Raw genomic sequence first — 20,074 nt, 5'->3', positions numbered from 1 at the left:
GTAATTCCCTGTGTCCCTCAATGGACTCAGGTAGGGTTTCCTGGCCAACCAAATACCTAAGTTAAGTTACCCAAACTACCATGATCACCTACTGTCAGTGTTTCAGAGACCCATGATCGCATACACTAGAGCTTCCTGGCACCACATCACAGTAGATTTTCTAGGGTCCCCCACAGTCACCTAAGGTAACATTACCTTGGGCCCAACGATCACCCAAGTAGAATTCCTTGGTCCACAACCACCGATCATCGGAACTAGAGTTTCCTAGGCCCACAGTCCATTGAAGGTAAGTATTCTTGTCCCCAGCAAAATCACCTAAGGTAAGAGTCTCCTGAGCCACAATCACCTAAGTTAAATTTCCTGGGACCACTTCCACCCGAAGCAGAGTTTCCTGGGCCCCAACGCCTAAGGGAGAGTTTCCTGGGCCCTCGCTATCACCTGTGGTACTTACCTGGCCCAATTGCCTAGCTAGAGATTCCTTTCCGTTAGATTTCCTAGGTTCACAGGCACCTACGGTAGAGGTTTTTGGCCCACCACGTCCATCTCGGTAAAGTTTGGGTCACAGTCCACCTACTTTAGAGTTTACTGGGCTCCCACAATCCCCTGAGGCTGAATTTCTGGACCCCCTACCATCATTCTAAGTAGAAATTGGGACCCCACAATGACTAAAATAATTTTCTGGAGTACCCACAATCACGTAAGCTAGAGTTTCCTTCCGCCCACAACCCCGCCAAGGGAGAGCTCCTGGGACACAGCATCACTTAAATTAGATTTTTTTCTAGCCCTCCAAATCAACTAAGGTGGAGTCTCCTAGGTCACCACCGTCAATTATGGTAATAGTTTTGCTTAGACGACACTCACCTAGGTACCATCCCCTCGAGCCCACATTCACCTGAAGCCATCGTTCCCCGGACACACGGTCACCTAAAGAATAGTTTTCGTGCCCACAGTCCCGTAGCGAGAGATGTCTGGACCCCACAATCACTTATGGTACAAGTTTCCGGGCCATCAAGTCACTTAAGGTACACTTTTCCTGGTCCCCACAATGACATAAGCTACCACCTTTGCATCCACAATCACCAAAGCTAGACTTTCCTGAGACCAAAAGCACCGAACACAGAGGCTCCTGGGCCCCCATATCACCTAAGCTAGAGTTTCCACGGCCACCGTCACTTCACTAGGTTTTCTGAGCCCCCACTATCACCTAAGTAGAATTCCTGAGCCCCCATAATCACCTAACCTAGGGTATCACGAGCCCCCGAGAATCACATAGCTAGGTTTTCTGGGCCTCCTAAATAACGTAAAGTAAGATTTCCTGGGGCAACAAAACCACTCTTATACTTCCACGGCCCCCACGGGAACTAAGGTAGAATGTCCTGCTCCTATAATCCCCTAAGCTCGAGTTTCCTGGGCCCACAATAACCTAAGATAGTTTACTGGGTGGCCACAATCTCCTAAGCTCGAGTGTTTTAAGACCCACAAATCACCAAAGGCAGCATTTCCTAGACATACAATCATCTAAGGAAGAATTTTATGGCCCACTACAATCACATGACGTACAGTTTGGGCCACTACTATAGCGTTTCCTGGGTAGAATTTCTTGTAACAATCATCTAAGTTAGCCTTCCTGGGCCCACACAGTCACATAAGGCAGAGTTTCAAGAGGCCACGATCACCTAAGATGGGTAATCTTGGGTTTACAATCACCTAAATAATTGGTTTGGGCCCCCACATATCACATAGGGAGGAATTTCGAGGCACCCCACCCCACCCCATGAATGAAGACAGGGCAAGCTAAGAAGCACAATCACCTGAGCTAGTGTTTCCTGGGCCCCACAACCACTTAAGAGTTTTCTGGCTCCCAATCACCTAAAGGTTTCCTGGGCGCCCAAAGTCGACAGAGGTAAAATTTGATGCCCCCGAAATCAACTACGTTACACTCTCCCGGCCCCCACAATCATCTAAGGTCCAGTGTCCTGGGCCCCAACAATGGCTAAGGTCAAGATTCATGGATCCCAATATCACCTTTGGCAGAATAGATATATGTTCCCCTACAAACACCTAAGGTCGAGTCTCTGGGGGCCCCACTATCAGCGAAGTCAGTTTCCGGCACCTCCACGAGCTCCAGAGCTCGAGCTTCCAGCGTCCCCACGCTCACCAAGAAGGAGTTTCCTGGGCATCCCAATCTCCTAGTGGGCAGTTTCTTCGGCACCATCGTCTCCTAAGGTAGACTTTCCCAGGCAAATAATCACCCGAGGTCAAGTTTTGGGGGACCCCAAAACACATAAGATAGAGTTTCTCTGGCCACAATCTCCTCCGTAGAGATTCCTGGATTCCCACAATCACCTGAGGTCTAATCTTCAGCACCACGACAATCACCAAGGAAGAGTTTCCTGGACACCACTGCCACCCCCCCCTAAGGTGACTTTCCTGGGACCCCACTTCCACCCCCCCTAAGGGTGACTTTATGGGTCCCACATCAATTAAGGTTGAATTTCCCCAGGTGCCCCAAACACCTAAGGTACAGTTTCCTAGGTCCCCATCATCGTATAAGGTAGATTTTCCCAGGCCCCCACTATCTTCTAAGGGTGATTTCATGCACCCCCCACAATCACTTAAGGTAGTCTCCTCACAAATAACAGGGTAGAATTTCCTAGCCCCGTCATGATCCAGCCAACTAAGGTAAACCATCCTGGGCCCCCACAATCACCTAAGGTTGAGTTTTCTGGCCCACACAATCACCAAAGGTAGTCATTCCTAGCCTCACCAACACCAGCCCCCACCAAGATCACCTAAGGCTGAGTTTCCAGGTGAGTAGAGACACATCACCTAAGGCTGATATTCACAGGGCCTTACAATCTCCTAAGGGGACTTCCCTAAGCCCCCACAATCACCTAAGGCAAGTTTCCGAGGGGTCATCGTCAACTAAGCTAGACAATCCTGGCCCCCCACGACCGACCATGACAGATTAGCCTGGCTCCCACAGTCCCTTCAGGATCAGGTGATTACCTAAGGGTGACTTCCTGTACCCCGCATTCACATAAGGTAGAGATTCCTGGGCCCCGTAATCACCTATGGTAGGTTTTCCTGGCCCCCTCATAATTAACTAAGGCAGACATCCTGGCCTCCCACAATCACCTAAGATCCATATGCATGGTCCTCCACAAACACCTAAGGTAGAGTTTCCTGAGCCCTCACAATCACCTAACATAGACTTTCCAAGGCCTGGGATCACCTACGGTAGAACACCTCAGGTCCCCAAATACCTAAGGTTCAATAATCTGGGCCCCCACGATCAAGTAAGGTCAAGCTTCACGGGTCTCACAGCCACCTACAGTCGAGTTTCCTGGGCACATCCGTCACCTAAGGTATGATTTCCTGGGCCCCCACGGTCAACTAAAAGGCAGAGGTCCCTGGCCCACAATCAACTAATGCGCAGATTCCTGGGAACACGCAACCACCTAAGGTAGAGTTATCGGGGAACCACAATCACTGTCATAGAGGTTGCTGACCTCACAATCACCTAAGCTGTTCCCTACGGCCCTAGAAGCAGTAAGGTGGAGTTCCTTGGGCACCCACAGACATGCAAGCTACGGTTTCCCTGGCCCCCGTAATCACCTAGGGTAGTTTCATGGGCCTTCACAAACAACTAACCTAGAGATTTCTGGGACCGCATAATCACCTGAGGGGAGATTCCTGACCCCGTACAATCACCTAAGCCAGAGCATCCTGGGACCCAACATGCGCCTAAGGTAGACTCTCCTGGACCCACAATCACGCAAGGTAGAGGTTTCTAGGCCCCCACAATCACCTAAGCCAGCGTTTCAAGGGTCCCCAAATCTCCTAAGGTAGGGTGTTCTGGGACCCCACAATCATCTAAACTAGTGACTCCTAGGCCCCCCAAATCAACTAAGATTATTTCCTGAGCCTCTACAACACATACGGTAGAATGTCCAGGCCCCCCCATAATTACGTAATATAGTTTCTTGGGCACCCACAATCACCTAGGATCTGTTTCCTGGGCCTCCCAAATCCCCTAAGTTAGAGAGAGGGTCTCAAAAAATCACCTAATGGAGAGTTTCCTGGCACCCCACAAACACATACTAGTTTCCTGGGCTCCGACAGTCACCTAAGGTGTTATTTCCCGGGTCCCCTCAATCACCTAAGATCGAGTTTCTCACTCCCCAGATCGCCTAAGTTAGAGTTTCCTGTGCTCCCAACATTACCTAATGTAGAGTTCCTTGGGACCACACCAGTCCCCTAAGGCTGGGTTTCCTGAAACCCCACAATCACCTCAGTAGCGTTTAGGCCATGATCACCCACTCTAGAACTCCTGAAGCCCACAACACCTAACGTAGAGTTTTCCAACCCCCGCAATCACCTAAGGTGGAGTATCCTCGCCCCATAATCAACACAGCTAGACTTTCCTTGTGAACCCACAATCACCTACATAGCCATTCCTCTGCTACCCTCATCACGTAAGGTAGAGTTTCGTGAACCCCCCAACACCTAGGTCAACTTTCTGGGGCCTCATAATGCCCTAAAGGTAGATTTCTTTAGGCCCCCACCATTGCTTACACAGAATTTCCAGGCACCCAGATCACCTAGGTAGAGTTCCTTGGGCCCCCAACTTCACCATATCTAGATTTTCCTGAGGCCACAATCACCTAAAGTAAGAAGCTTTCAACCCACACAATTACTTAAGGAAGACTATCCTGGTCCCCCACAATCACTGACACAGAATTTCCTGGCCCTCCGCACTCCCATAGGGTAGAGTTTCTTGGGCACCAACGATCACCTAACCTAGAGTTTTCTGGCCCCGGTCACCTAAGTTAGACCTTCCTTGGTACACCCCCCAATCAACTAAGGTAAATTCCCTGTGTCCCTCAATGGACTCAGGTAGGGTTCCTGGGCCACCCAAATAACCTAAGTTAGAGTTACCCAAACTACCATGATCACCTACGGTCGAGTTTTCAGAGACCCCATGATCGCATACACTAGAGCTTCCTGGGCACCACAATCACAGTAGATTTTCTAGGGTCCCCACAGTCACCTAAGGTACAATTACCTTGGGCCAAACGATCACCCAAGGTAGAATTTCCTTGGTCCACAACCACCGATCATCGGAACTAGAGTTTCCTAGGCCACAGTCATTGAAGGTAAGTATTCCTGGTCCCAGCAAAATCACCTAAGGTAAGAGTCTCCTGAGCCCACAATCACCTAAGTAAAGTTTCCTGGACCACTTCCACCCGAGGCAGAGTTTCCTGGGCCCCCAATGCCTAAGGAGAGTTTCCTGGGCCCTCGCTATCACCTGTGGTACTTACCTGCCCAATTGCCTAGCTAGAGATTCCTTTCCGTTAGAGATTCCTAGGTTCACAGGCACCTACGGTAGAGTTTTTGGCCACCACGTCCATCTCGGTAAAGTTTGGGTCACAGTCACCTACTTTAGAGTTTACTGGGCTCCCACAATCCCCTGAGGCTGAATTTTCTGGACCCCCTACCATCAATTCTAAGGTAGAAATTTGGGACCCCACAATGAACTAAAATAGATTTTCTGGAGTACCCCCAATCACGTAAGCTAGAGTTTCCTTCCGCCCACCCCCGCCAAGGGAGAGCTCCTGGGACACAGCATCACTTAAATTAGATTTTTTTCTAGCCCGTCCAAATCAACTAAGGTGGAGTCTCCTAGGTCACCACCGTCAATTATGGTATAGTTTGCTTAGACGACACTCACCTAGGTACCATCCCCTCGAGCCCACATTCACCTGAAGCCATCGTTCCCGGACACACGGTCACCTAAAGAATATTTTCGTGCCCACAGTCACCGTAGCGAGAGATGTCTGGACCCCACAATCACTTATGGTACAAGTTTCCGGGCCATCAAAGTCACTTAAGGTACACTTTCCTGGGTCCCCACAATGACATAAGCTACCACCTTTGCATCCACAATCACCAAAGCTAGACTTTCCTGAGACCAAAAGCACCGAACACAGAGGCTCCTGGGGCCCCCATATCACCTAAGCTAGAGTTTCCACGGTGCCACTGTCACCTTCACTAGGGTTTTCTGAGCCCCCACTATCACCTAAGGTAGAATTCCTGAGCCCCCATAATCACCTAACATAGGGTATCACGAGCCCCCGAGAATCACATAAGCTAGGTTTCTGGGCCTCCTAATATACGTAAAGTAAGATTTCCTGGGGCACCAAACCACTCTTATACTTCCACGGCCCCCACGGGGAACTAAGGTAGAATGTCCTGCTCCCATAATCCCCTAAGCTCGAGTTTCCTGGGCCCACAATAACCTAAGATAGTTTACTGGGTGGCCACAATCTCCTAAGCTCGAGTGTTTAAGACCCACAAATCACCAAAGGCAGCATTTCCTAGACATACAATCATCTAAGGAAGAGATTTATGGCCCACTACAATCACATGACGTACAGTTTGGGGCCACTACTATAGCGTTTCCTGGGTAGAATTTCTTGTAACAATCATCTAAGTTGCCTTCCTGGGCCCACACAGTCACATAAGGCAGAGTTTCAAGAGGCCACGATCACCTAAGATGGGTAATCTTGGGTTTACAATCACCTAAATAATTGGTTTGGGCCCCCACAATCACATAGGGAAGAATTTCGAGGCACCCCACCCACCCATGAATGAAGACAGGGCAAGCTAAGAAGCACAATCACCTGAGCTAGTGTTTCCTGGGCCCCACAACCACTTAAGAGTTTTCTGGGCTCCCAATCACCTAAGAGTTTCCTGGGCGCCCAAATCGACAGAGGTAAAATTTGATGCCCCCCGAAATCAACTACGTTACACTCTCCCGGCCCCCACAATCATCTAAGGTCCAGTGTCCTGGGCCCCAACAATGGCTAAGGTCAAGATTCATGGATCCCAATATCACCTTTGGCAGAATAGATATATGTTCCCCTACAAACACCTAGGTCGAGTCTCTGGGGGCCCCACTATCAGCGAAGTCAAGTTTCCGGCACCTCCACGAGCTCCAGAGCTCGAGCTTCCGCGTCCCCCGCTCACCAAGAAGGAGTTTCCTGGGCATCCACAATCTCCTAGTGGGCAGTTTCTTCGGCACCATCGTCTCCTAAGGTAGACTTTCCAGGCAAATAATCACCCGAGGTCAAGTTTTGGGGGACCCCCACAAACACATAAGATAGAGTTTCTCTGGCCAACAATCTCCTCCGTAGAGATTCCTGGATTCCCACAATCACCTGAGGTCTAATCTTCAGCACCACGACAATCACCAAGGAAGAGTTTCCTGGGACACCACTGCCACCCCCCCCTAAGGGTGACTTTCCTGGGACCCCACTTCCACCCCCCTAAGGGTGACTTTATGGGTCCCACAATCAATTAAGGTTGAATTTCCCAGGTGCCCACAAACACCTAAGGTACAGTTTCCTAGGTCCCCATCATCGTATAAGGTAGATTTTCCCAGGCCCCCACTATCTTCTAAGGTGATTTCATGCACCCCCCACAATCACTTAAGGTAGTCTCCTCACAAATAACAGGGTAGAATTTCCTAGCCCCGTCATGATCCAGCCAGCCAACTAAGGTAAACCATTCTGGGCCCCCACAATCACCTAAGGTTGAGTTTTCTGGCCCACACAATCACCAAAGGTAGACATTCCTAGCCTCACCAGCACCAGCCCCCACCAAGATCACCTAAGGCTGAGTTTCCAGGTGAGTAGAGACACATCACCTAAGGCTGATATTCATAGGGCCTTACAATCTCCTAAGGGGGGCTTCCCTAAGCCCCACAATCACCTAAGGCAAATTTCCGAGGGTCATCGTCAACTAAGGTAGACAATCCTGGCCCCCCACGACCGACATGACAGATCAGCCTGGCTCCCACAGTCCTTTCAGGATCAGGTGATTACCTAAGGGTGAATTTCCTGTACCCCGCATTCACATAAGGTAGAGATTCCTGGGCCCCCGTAATCACCTATGGTGGTTTTTCCTGGCCCCCTCATAATTAACTAAGGCAGACATCCTGGCCTCCCACAATCACCTAAGATCCATATGCATGGTCCTCCACAAACACCTAAGGTAGAGTTTCCTGAGCCCTCACAATCACCTAACATAGACTTTCCCAAGGCCCCTGGGATCACCTACGGTAGAACACCTCAGGTCCCCAAATACCTAAGGTTCAATAATCTGGGCCCCCACATCAAGTAAGGTCAAGTTTCACGGGTCTCACAGTCAACTACAGTCGAGTTTCCTGGGCCACCTCCGTCACCTAAGGTATGATTTCCTGGGCCCCCACGTCAACTAAAGGCAGAGGTCCCTGGCCCACAATCAACTAATGCGCAGATTCCTGGGAACACGCAACCACCTAAGGTAGAGTTATCGGGAACCACAATCACTGTCATAGAGGTTGCTGACCTCACAATCACCTAAGCTGTTCCCTGCGGCCTAGAAGCAGTAAGGTGGAGTTCCTTGGGCACCCACAGACATGCAAGCTACGGTTCCCGGCCCCCGTAATCACCTAGGGTAGTTTCATGGGCCTTCACAAACAACTAACCTAGAGATTTCTGGGACCGCATAATCACCTGAGGGGAGATTCCTGACCCCGTACAATCACCTAAGCCAGAGCATCCTGGGACCCAACATGCGCCTAAGGTAGACTCTCCTGGACCCACAATCACGCAAGGTAGAGTTTTCTAGGCCCCCACAATCACCTAAGCCAGCGTTTCAAGGGTCCCCAAATCTCCTAAGGTAGGGTGTTCTGGGACCCCCACAATCATCTAAACTAGTGACTCCTAGGCCCCCCAAATCAACTAAGATTATTTCCTGAGCCTCTACAAACACATACGGTAGAATGTCCAGGCCCCCCATAATTACGTAAGATATAGTTTCTTGGGCACCCACAATCACCTAGGATCTGTTTCCTGGCCTCCCAATCCCCTAAGTTAGAGAGAGGGGTCTCAAAAATCACCTAATGGAGAGTTTCCTGGCACCCCACAAACACATACTAGTTTCCTGGGCTCCGACAGTCACCTAAGGTGCTATTTCCCGGGTCCCCTCAATCACCTAAGATCGAGTTTCTCACTCCCCAGATCGCCTAAGTTAGAGTTTCCTGTGCTCCCAACATTACCTAATGTAGAGTTCCTTGGGACCACACAGTCCCCTAAGGCTGGGTTTCCTGAAACCCCACAATCACCTCAGGTAGCGTTTAGGCCATGATCACCCACTCTAGAACTCCTGAAGCCCACAACACCTAACGTAGAGTTTTCCAACCCCCGCAATCACCTAAGGTGGAGTATCCTCGCCCCATAATCAACACAGCTAGACTTTCCTTGTGAACCCACAATCACCTACATAGCCATTCTCTGCTACCCTCATCACGTAAGGTAGAGTTTCGTGAACCCCCCAACACCTAGGTCAACTTTCTGGGGCCTCATAATGCCCTAAAGGTAGATTTCTTTAGGCCCCCACCATTGCTTACACAGAATTTCCAGGCACCCAGATCACCTAGGTAGAGTTCCTTGGGCCCCCAACTTCACCATATCTAGATTTTCCTGAGGCCACAATCACCTAAAGTAAGAAGCTTTCAACCCCACACAATTACTTAAGGAAGACTATCCTGGTCCCCCACAATCACTGAACACAGAATTTCCTGGCCCTCCGCACTCCCATAGGGTAGAGTTTCTTGGGCACAACGATCACCTAACCTAGAGTTTTCTGGCCCCGGTCACCTAAGTTAGACCTTCCTTGGTACACCCCCCAATCAACTAAGGTAAATTCCCTGTGTCCCTCAATGGACTCAGGTAGGGTTCCTGGGCCCACAAATAACCTAAGTTAGAGTTACCCAAACTACCATGATCACCTACGGTCGAGTTTTCAGAGACCCCATGATCGCATACACTAGAGCTTCCTGGGCACCACAACCACAGTAGATTTTCTAGGGTCCCCACAGTCACCTAAGGTACAATTACCTTGGGCCAAACGATCACCCAAGGTAGAATTTCCTTGGTCCACAACCACCGATCATCGGAACTAGAGTTTCCTAGGCCCACAGTCATTGAAGGTAAGTATTCCTGGTCCCAGCAAAATCACCTAAGGTAAGAGTCTCCTGAGCCCACAATCACCTAAGGTAAAGTTTCCTGGGACCACTTCCACCCGAAGCAGAGTTTCCTGGGCCCCCAACGCCTAAGGGAGAGTTTCCTGGGCCCTCGCTATCACCTGTGGTACTTACCTGGCCAATTGCCTAGCTAGAGATTCCTTTCCGTTAGAGATTCCTAGGTTCACAGGCACCTACGGTAGAGTTTTTGGGCCCACCACGTCCATCTCGGTAAAGTTTGGGTCACAGTCCCTACTTTAGAGTTTACTGGGCTCCCACAATCCCCTGAGGCTGAATTTTCTGGACCCCCTACCATCAATTCTAAGGTAGAAATTTGGGACCCCACAATGAACTAAAATAGATTTTCTGGAGTACCCACAATCACGTAAGCTAGAGTTTCCTTCCGCCCACCCCGCCAAAGGAGAGTTCCTGGGACACAGCATCACTTAAATTAGATTTTTTTCTAGCCCGTCCAAATCAACTAAGGTGGAGTCTCCTAGGTCACCACCGTCAATTATGGTATAGTTTGCTTAGACGACACTCACCTAGGTACCATCCCCTCGAGCCCACATTCACCTGAAGCCATCGTTCCCGACACACGGTCACCTAAAGAATAGTTTCGTGCCCACAGTCACCGTAGCGAGAGATGTCTGGACCCCACAATCACTTATGGTACAAGTTTCCGGGCCATCAAAGTCACTTAAGGTACACTTTCCTGGGTCCCCACAATGACATAAGCTACCACCTTTGCATCCACAATCACCAAAGCTAGACTTTCCTGAGACCAAAAGCACCGAACACAGAGGCTCCTGGGGCCCCCATATCACCTAAGCTAGAGTTTCCACGGTGCCACCGTCACCTTCACTAGGGTTTTCTGAGCCCCCACTATCACCTAAGGTAGAATTCCTGAGCCCCCATAATCACCTAACATAGGGTATCACGAGCCCCCCAGAATCACATAAGCTAGGTTTCTGGGCCTCCTAAATAACGTAAAGTAAGATTTCCTGGGCACCAAAACCACTCTTATACTTCCACGGCCCCCACGGGGAACTAAGGTAGAATGTCCTGCTCCCATAATCCCCTAAGCTCGAGTTTCCTGGGCCCACAATAACCTAAGATAGTTTACTGGGTGGCCACAATCTCCTAAGCTCGAGTGTTTAAGACCCACAAATCACCAAAGGCAGCATTTCCTAGACATACAATCATCTAAGGAAGAGATTTATGCCCACTACAATCACATGAACGTACAGTTTGGGGCCACTACTATAGCGTTTCCTGGGTAGAATTTCTTGTACAATCATCTAAGTTAGCCTTCCTGGGCCACACAGTCACATAAGGCAGAGTTTCAAGAGGCCACGATCACCTAAGATGGGTAATCTTGGGTTTACAATCACCTAAATAATTGGTTTGGGCCCCCAATCACATAGGGAAGAATTTCGAGGCACCCCACCCCACCCCATGAATGAAGACAGGGCAAGCTAAGAAGCACAATCACCTGAGCTAGTGTTTCCTGGGGCCCCACAACCACTTAGAGTTTTCTGGGCTCCCAATCACCTAAGAGTTTCCTGGGCGCCCAAAGTCGACTGAGGTAAAATTTGATGCCCCCCGAAATCAACTACGTTACACTCTCCCGGCCCCCACAATCATCTAAGGTCCAGTGTCCTGGGCCCCAACAATGTCTAAGGTCAAGATTCATGGATCCCAATATCACCTTTGGCAGAATAGATATATGTTCCCCTACAAACACCTAAGGTCGAGTCTCTGGGGGCCCCACTATCAGCAAAGTCAAGTTTCCAGCACCTCCACGAGCTCCAGAGCTCGAGCCTCCAGCGTCCCCACGCTCACCAAGAAGGAGTTTCCTGGCATCCACAATCTCCTAGTGGGCAGTTTCTTCGGCACCATCGTCTCCTAAGGTAGACTTTCCCAGGCAAATAATCACCTGAGGTCAAGTTTTGGGGACCCCACAAACACATAAGATAGAGTTCTCTGGCCAACAATCTCCTCCGTAGAGATTCCTGGATTCCACAATCACCTAAGGTCTAATATTCAGCACCACCACAATCACCAAGGAAGAGTTTCCTGGGACCCCACTGCCACCTAAGGTTGACTTTATGGGTCCCACCACAGTCAATTAAGGTTGAATTTCCCAGGTCCCACAAACACCTAAGGTACAGTTTCCTAGGTCCCCATCATCGTATAAGGTAGATTTTCCCAGCCCCCACTATCTTCTAAGGTGATTTCATGCGCCCCCCACAATCACTTAAGGTAGTCTCCTCACAAATAACAGGTAGAATTCCTAGCCCCGTCATGATACAGCCAACTAAGGTAAACCCATTCTGGGCCCCACATATCACCTAAGGTTGAGTTTTCTGGGCCCACACAATCACGAAAGGTAGACATTCTAGCCTCGCCAACACCAGCCCCACCAAGATCACCTAAGGCTGAGTTTCCAGGTGAGTAGAGACACATCACCTAAGGCTGATATTCATAGGGCCTTACAATCTCCTAAGGGGGGGCTTCCCTAAGCCCCCACAATCACCTAAGGCAAATTTCCTAGGGGTTATTGTCAACTGAGGTAGACAATCCTGGCCCCCCACGACCGCCGAGACCGATGGCAGATTACCCTGGCTCCCACAGTCACTTCAAGATCAGGTGATTACCTAAGGGTGAACTTCCTGTACCCCACATTCACATAAGGTAGAGATTCCTGGGCCCCGTAATCACCTATGGTAGGTTTTCCTGGCCCCCTCATAATTAACTAAGGCAGACATCCTGGCCTTCCCCAATCACCTAAGATCCATATGCATGGTCCTCCACAAACACCTAAAGTAGAGTTTCCTGAGCCCTCACAATCACCTAACATAGACTTTCCCAAGGCCCCTGGGATCACCTATGGTAGAACACCTCAGGTCCCCAAATACCTAAGGTTCAATAATCTGGGCCCCCACGATCAAGTAAGTCAAGCTTCACGGGTCTCACAGCCACCTACAGTCGAGTTTCCTGGGCCACCTCCATCACCTAAGGTATGATTTCCTGGGCCCCACGGTCAACTAAAAGGCAGAGGTCCCTGGCCCACAATCAACTAATGCGCAGTTCCCTGGGAACACGCAACCACCTAAGGTAGAGTTATCGGGGAACCACAATCACTGTCATAGAGGTTGCTGACCTCACAATCACCTAAGCTGTTCCCTGCGGCCCTAGAAGCAGTAAGGTGGAGTTCCATGGGCACCCGCAGACATGCAAGCTACGGTTCTCCGGCCCCCGTAATCACCTAAGGTAGTTTCATGGGCCTTCACAAACAACTAACCTAGAGATTTCTGGACGCGCATAATCACCTGAGGGGACATTCCTGACCTGTACAATCACCTAAGCCAGAGTATCCTGGGACCCAACATTCGGCCTAAGGTAGACTCTCCTGGACCCACAATCACGCAAGGTAGAGGTTTCTAGGCCCCCACAATCACCTAAGCCAGCGTTTCAAGGTCCTCAAATCTCCTAAGGTAGGGTGTTCTGGGACCCCCACAATCATCTAAACTAGTGACTCCTAGGCCCCCCAAATCAACTAAGATTATTTCCTGAGCCTCTACAAACACATATGGTAGAATGTCCAGGCCCCCCCATAATTACGTAAGATATAGTTTTCTTGGGCACCCCACAATCACCTAGGATTTGTTTCCTGGGCCTCCCAAATCCCTAAGTTAGAGAGAGGGGTCTCAAAAAATCACCTAATGGAGAGTTTCCTGGCACCCCCACAAACATACTAGTTTCCTGGGCTCCGACAGTCACCTAAGGTGTTATTTCCCGGGTCCCTCATCATCACCTAAGATCGAGTTTCTCACTCCCCAGATCACCTAAGTTAGAGTTTCCTGTGCTCCCAACATTACCTAATGTAGAGTTCCTTGGGACCACACAGTCCCCTAAGGCTGGTTTCCTGAAACCCCACAATCACCTCAGGTAGCGTTTAGGCCATGATCACCCACTCTAGAACTTCTGAAGCCCACAACACCTAACGTACAGTTTTCCAAGCCCCACAATCACCTAAGGTGGAGATATCTAGCCCCGTAATCAACTCAGCTAGATCTTCCTTATGCACCCACAATCACCCACATAGAATTTCCTCAGCTATCGTCATCACGTAAGGTATAGTTTTGTGAACCTCTCAACACCTAGGTCAAGTTTCCAGGGCCTCATAATGCCCTAAAGGTAGATTTCTTTAGGCCCCCACCATTGCTTACACAGAATTTCCAGGCACCCAGATCACCTAGGTAGAGTTCCCTAGGCCCCCAACTTCACCATATCTAGATTTCCCCTGAGGCCACAATCACCTAAAGTAAGAAGCTTTCAACCCCACACAATTACTTAAGGAAGACTATCCTGGTCCCCCACAATCACTGAACACAGCATTTCCTGGCCCTCTGCACTCCCATAGGGTACAGTTCTTGGGCAGCAACGATCACCTAAGCTAGAGTTTTCCGGCCCTACAATCATCTAAGTTAGACCTTTCCTGGTGCACCCCCCAATCAACTAAGGTAAATTCCCTGTGTCCCTCAAGGACTCAGGTAGGGTTCCTGGGCCACCCAAATAACCTAAGTTAGAGTTACCCAAACTACCATGATCACCTACGGTCGAGTTTTCAGAGACCCCATGATCGCATACACTAGAGCTTCCTGGGCACCACAACCACAGTAGATTTTCTAGGGTCCCCACAGTCACCTGAGGTACAATTACCTTTGGCCAAACGATCACCCAAGGTAGAATTTCCTTGGTCCACAACCACCGATCATCGGAACTAGAGTTTCCTAGGCCCAGGGTCATTGAAGTTAAAGCCTGTGCTCCGCAACGGGAGAGGCCACAGCAGTGAGAGGCCTGTGTAACGCAAAAAAAAGCAAAAAAAATCACTTAAGGTAGGCTTTCCTGGGCCCCCATAATCACATAAGCTACTACCTTTGCATCCACAATCACCAAAGCTAGACTTTCCTGAGACCAACAGCACCGAACATAGAGACTCCTAGGCCCCCGTAATTACCTAAGCTAGAGATTGCTGGTCCTTCACAATCACCTTAAATAGATTTTCCTGGTACCAAATCAACTAAGGTAGATATCCTTTCCCCACAATCACTTAAGGTAGACCTTCCAGCAGTTCACCCACAATCACCTAAGCTAGAACTTCCAGGGTCCCAGAATCACCTGTGCTAGGGTTTGAGCCCGCACAATCAACTAAGGTAGAATTCCTGACCCCCCATAATCACCCAACTTAGGGTAACCTGAGCCCCCAAAATCCACATAAGCTAGGTTTCTGGGCCTCTTAACTCACCTAAGGTTAGACTAACTAGGGTACAATAATCACCTGTATACTTCCATGGCCCCCACGGGGAACTAAGGTAGAATGTCCTGCTCCTATAATCCCCTAAGCCCAAGTTTCCTGGGCCCACAATAATCTAAGATAGTTTACTGGGTGTCTACAATCTCCTAAGCTTGAGCGTTTGAAACTGCCAAGTCACCTAAGCAGCACTTCCTAGACATAAATCACCTAAGTTTGAGATTTATGTCCCACTGCAATCACATAACATAGAGTTTAGTGCCATGATCACCTACTGTAGGTTTTCCTGGGTAGAATTTCGTGTAGCCCCCCAAATGAGTAAGGTTTAGGGTTTCCTTTTCTCAAAAATCCTCTAAGGCAGTTTCCAGGGCCCCAGATCACTAGCATATAGTTTTCTGGCCCATACAGTGAGCTAAGGTATAGTGTCCTGGCCCCTGAAATCCCTAAGTTAGAGTTTCTTGGGTTCCCCAAATCGCCTAAGATTCCTGAGTCCAAAATCACCTAATGTAGAGTTTTCAGGGTCATCAATATTACCTAAGGTAGAATTTCCTGGGGCCCCCTAATCTCTAAAGTTTAGTATCTTCTCCCCCACAATGAACTAAGGTAGATTCCTGGGTGCCCACAATCTACTAGGTTCAAGTTTTCTGGTTACACAATCACCCAAGATAGAGTTTCCTAGAATCAAATCACCTAAGGCAGATTTTCCTTGCCTGCATAATAACATAAGCTACATTTTCCTGTCTGCCTACAACTGCTTAAGGTAGAATTTCCTGGGCCCCAACAATGACCTAAGCTAGAGATTCCACAGTCCCTTTAGGTAGACTTTCCTGGGCCCCCAAAGTCTTTTGAGCGGGTTTCCCTGGTAACACAGTGGTTGAGAGTCTGCCTGCCGATGCAGGGAACACGGGTTCGTGCCCCGGTCTAGGAAGATCTCACAGGCCGCGGAGCGGCTGGGCCCGTGAGCCATGGCCGCTGAGCCTGGGCGTCCGGAGCCAGTGCGTCCGCAACCAGAGAGGCCACAACAGCTGAGAGGCCCGTGTACCGCAAAAAACAAAACAAACATAAAAAAGTGTTCTGAGGTAGGTGTTCTGGATATCAAAATCACCTGAGGTAGAGGTCACAGGCCCCAAATCAGCTAAGGCAGGGTTTCCTGGGCCCACAATCACTTAAGGTTAAGTTTCCATGAGCCCCCAGCAATCACCTAAGGTAGGAGTCCATGGCCCACCACATCCATCTAGGTAGATTTGGGGCCACAATCACCTACTTCAGGGTTTCCTGGGCCCCTGCAATAACCTAACGTACAATTTTTCTGGACCCCCTGCCATCACTAAAATAGAATTAGTGGCCCCTACAGCAAATTAAGTAGGTTTTCCTAAGCACCCACACAGTCATTTAAGGTACAGTCCCCCAGAGCCCCACCACCACTAAAGTAGAGATTCCTGGGCACCCCACAATCACTTATGGTAGGTTTTCCTAGGGCACCCACAATCACCTAAGGTACAATTAGCTAAGGTAGAGTTTCCTGGGACCATAATCACGAAAAGTAGAGTTTACCGGGCCCTCACAATCACCTGTCTAGGACTTACCTAACCTCACAATCATCTAGATAGATTCCCAGCCCCCTACAATCACCTAAATTTAGGATTCCTGGGCCCACAATCACCTACAGTGCCAGTTCCCTAGGCCCTCACTATCACCTGAGCTGAAAGTTCCTACCAGGAAACAGGCTCAGAGTTGGATGGAGCCAGCCCATCCGTTAATTCTCGATTAGTAGCTCTCAACTCCAGGTGCACATAGAAGCACTGGGGGGAGCTTTCCACCAACGCCCAGGGCCTCTCCCACCTCCCTCAAAATTCTGACGTAGTTTGTCTACATGCCAACTCCAGCATTCCCAAGTGGTTCTAATCAGCAGCCAGAATCAGATGAGATCGAGACACTTCATCATGAACTATTACTTACACCCCCAAGATTCACCAAACGTTGAACAGAAAACTCCAACTTGCACGGCAGAGGTTAACAAACATGGCAGAAAAGAATATTTCCAAGGGAGCAGGAACAGTAAAGAAGAAACCAGAATACAACATTAATGCCTCAACTTGGAAGCCATATAAAAACCTTCCTGGGATACACGTCTTGAAAATTAAAAATAGTACTGAAATGAATTTGCTGGGCATTGCTTCCACTAATTTTTACATAAAATTCACCATTTTAACCATTGTAAAGTATACAGTTCAGTGTATTTACAATGTTATGCAACCATCCCCATTATCCAATTCCAGACATTTCCATCTCCTCAAAAAGAAACCCCACATCCGTTAGGCAGTCATTCCTAATTCTCCCTCCCCCAGCCCCTGGCAACTAGTAATCTACTTTCTATCTCTGGATTTGCCTACTCTGCACATTTCCTATAAATGCAATTATACAAGTGGCTTTTAGAGTCTGACTTCTTTCATGCAGCCTGATATTTTCAAGGTTTATCCATGTTGTAGCATGTATCAGTACTTCATTCCTGTTTCTGGCTGAGTAATACTCCATTGTATGGCTATACTACATTTTATCCATCTGTCTGTTGATGGACATTTGGGTTGTTTGCAGTTCTTGCATATTATGAATAATGCTGCTATGAAGATTCTTTTTCAAGGGGTTTGTGTGGGCATATATTTTCAAGGTATATTCCTAGGTATGGAATTATTGGGTCATACGGTAGTTCTACATTTAATATTTTGAGGAACTGCCCAACTGTTTTCCAAAGCAATCGTACTATTTAACATTACAATCAGCAGCATAGGAGAGTTTTAACTTCTTCAGCTTTTAAACCTCAGGGTTTTGAAGGGGAAAGGGAAAGAGCTGCCTGGGGACAGTCTGAGGAAACTACACCTTGTGCCTTTAAAATGCAGAGAGGACCCCGATGACCCGTGCCCCCCCCCCTGACTTTTCCGATGCCACACGGCCACCCATCCTGACTTCCAACCCCACAGCTGACGGGCAGGGCACCTCTCCTAGACAAGGTCGGAGGTCAGCCGCTGGATCCTCCCTGTGCCCCGTACAGAGCCAAAGTGCTTCTGTTAACCCACAAACACTGCGCCACTTCTGCCCCAAGGCCTCCATCTTGGTTTGTCTGCCGTTCGGCTGCTGTTACAAATTTCTGCTCACGGAGCTAACAAAGTGTGTCAGTTTACATTTCTCAGCCAAACCTCTTCTAATATCATTTAAAACTCCAAGGAATTGAAATGCAGGTGACCACAGTTAATAAAAAACCCTGAGACAAGGCACTGCCGTTCCATGTTGGTTTAGGCACACCTGGGGTTATGCTTATGACTTACCTGCTACAGCTCTCCGAGTTTGGGTCGCCAATTAAGAAGGTACCCAGAGTCTGAACACACAGATCCAGACAGCGCCTTCCTCTGCCACGCTAACCATTCTAAACGTCCTTCCCAAGCTCCCACAGAGCTCCAAGGCTCTGTAAAGCAGCCACCGAGAGCGCAGCTCTCACGCAAGCGCAGCTCTCACGCCAAGCGCAGCTCTCACGCAAGCGCAGCTCTCACGCAAGCGCTTTGCACGCCACCCAGGTGCGCTCCTCCTTCCCAGTTAGCTGCCTCGTGGATCTCGGGGCCAGGTGGGAAGCCAGGTGCTTCCCGCTACACACTGAGACAGGCTTACACGTCAGGCCAGGGGGTGTTGATAACGCTGGAGTACTGCAGGCCTTACCTGGCCCCCGTGTTTTATTCCGAGGTGAGGATGAGGGGGCAAGCAGCAAAGATGAGCTGGATGGGAAGCGGTTGAATGAGGAGGAAAGCGAAGCCATGAAGGAGGGGCCACCTCCACCTTCTGCCACTTCCCAGCAGCCCTCCTGGCTTCTCTTCTGGAGTCCCATTTGCCCTGTTGGATATTGAACCCAGTCCTGTCCCAAAGTTGAGCCTTCTACCTTGATTCTGACGCTTATTTGTACACTACCAGAAGCCCTTCATACAAACACCTCACTGATGACAGGTACACACCAAAGCACTTAGAGCATTGCTATTACATCTTCATTCCTGATCCCAAGGCCAGCCTCAGAGAGATCTAGCAAAGCCTAGAGGGAAGGGCGGGGTTGGGGGGGAGGTTATGTTTCAGGGGAGTAGTGGGACTCTCCATTTTGCTCACAAGACAGTTTCCCACCCTATGCCTCAGATAAGGGGAGCCCATAACTGCCGAAACTATATCCTAAGAGGTAAGACACAATGAGGCCATTGCTCTTGCCTTGGATTATAATGACAGTGACCTTGATTTCCCTGATAGGGTCCCTGGATATCCTGGCACAGTCTTGCCTCCAAGTGTTTTCTACATTCAATGTATGAAGAATGCAAGTGGGGAGGACGTTTCTGCTGACCTAATGCTTGTCATAAAACGTGTTTTTAAAAATAGGATGCAGACCTAATGAATCATGAAGTCATGCTGCCTCAAGACTAACAAAAGATGGTCTGAGGGCTTCCCTGGTGGCGCAGTGGTTGAGAGTCCACCTGCCGATTGCAGGGGACACGGTTCGTGTCCCGGTCTAGGAAGATCTCACAGGCCGCCGAGCAGCTGGGCTGTGGAGCCATGGCTGCTGAGCCTGGGTGTCCGGAGCCTGTGCTCCGCAACGGGAGAGGCCACAACAGTGCATACCGCAAAAAAAAAAAAAAAAAAAAAGATGGTCTGGCAGC

This window comes from Tursiops truncatus, chromosome 2 (genome assembly GCF_011762595.2).
Source record: "Tursiops truncatus isolate mTurTru1 chromosome 2, mTurTru1.mat.Y, whole genome shotgun sequence".
NCBI classification, from domain to species: Eukaryota; Metazoa; Chordata; class Mammalia; order Artiodactyla; family Delphinidae; genus Tursiops; species Tursiops truncatus.
This window is presented reverse-complemented; position numbering follows the sequence as displayed.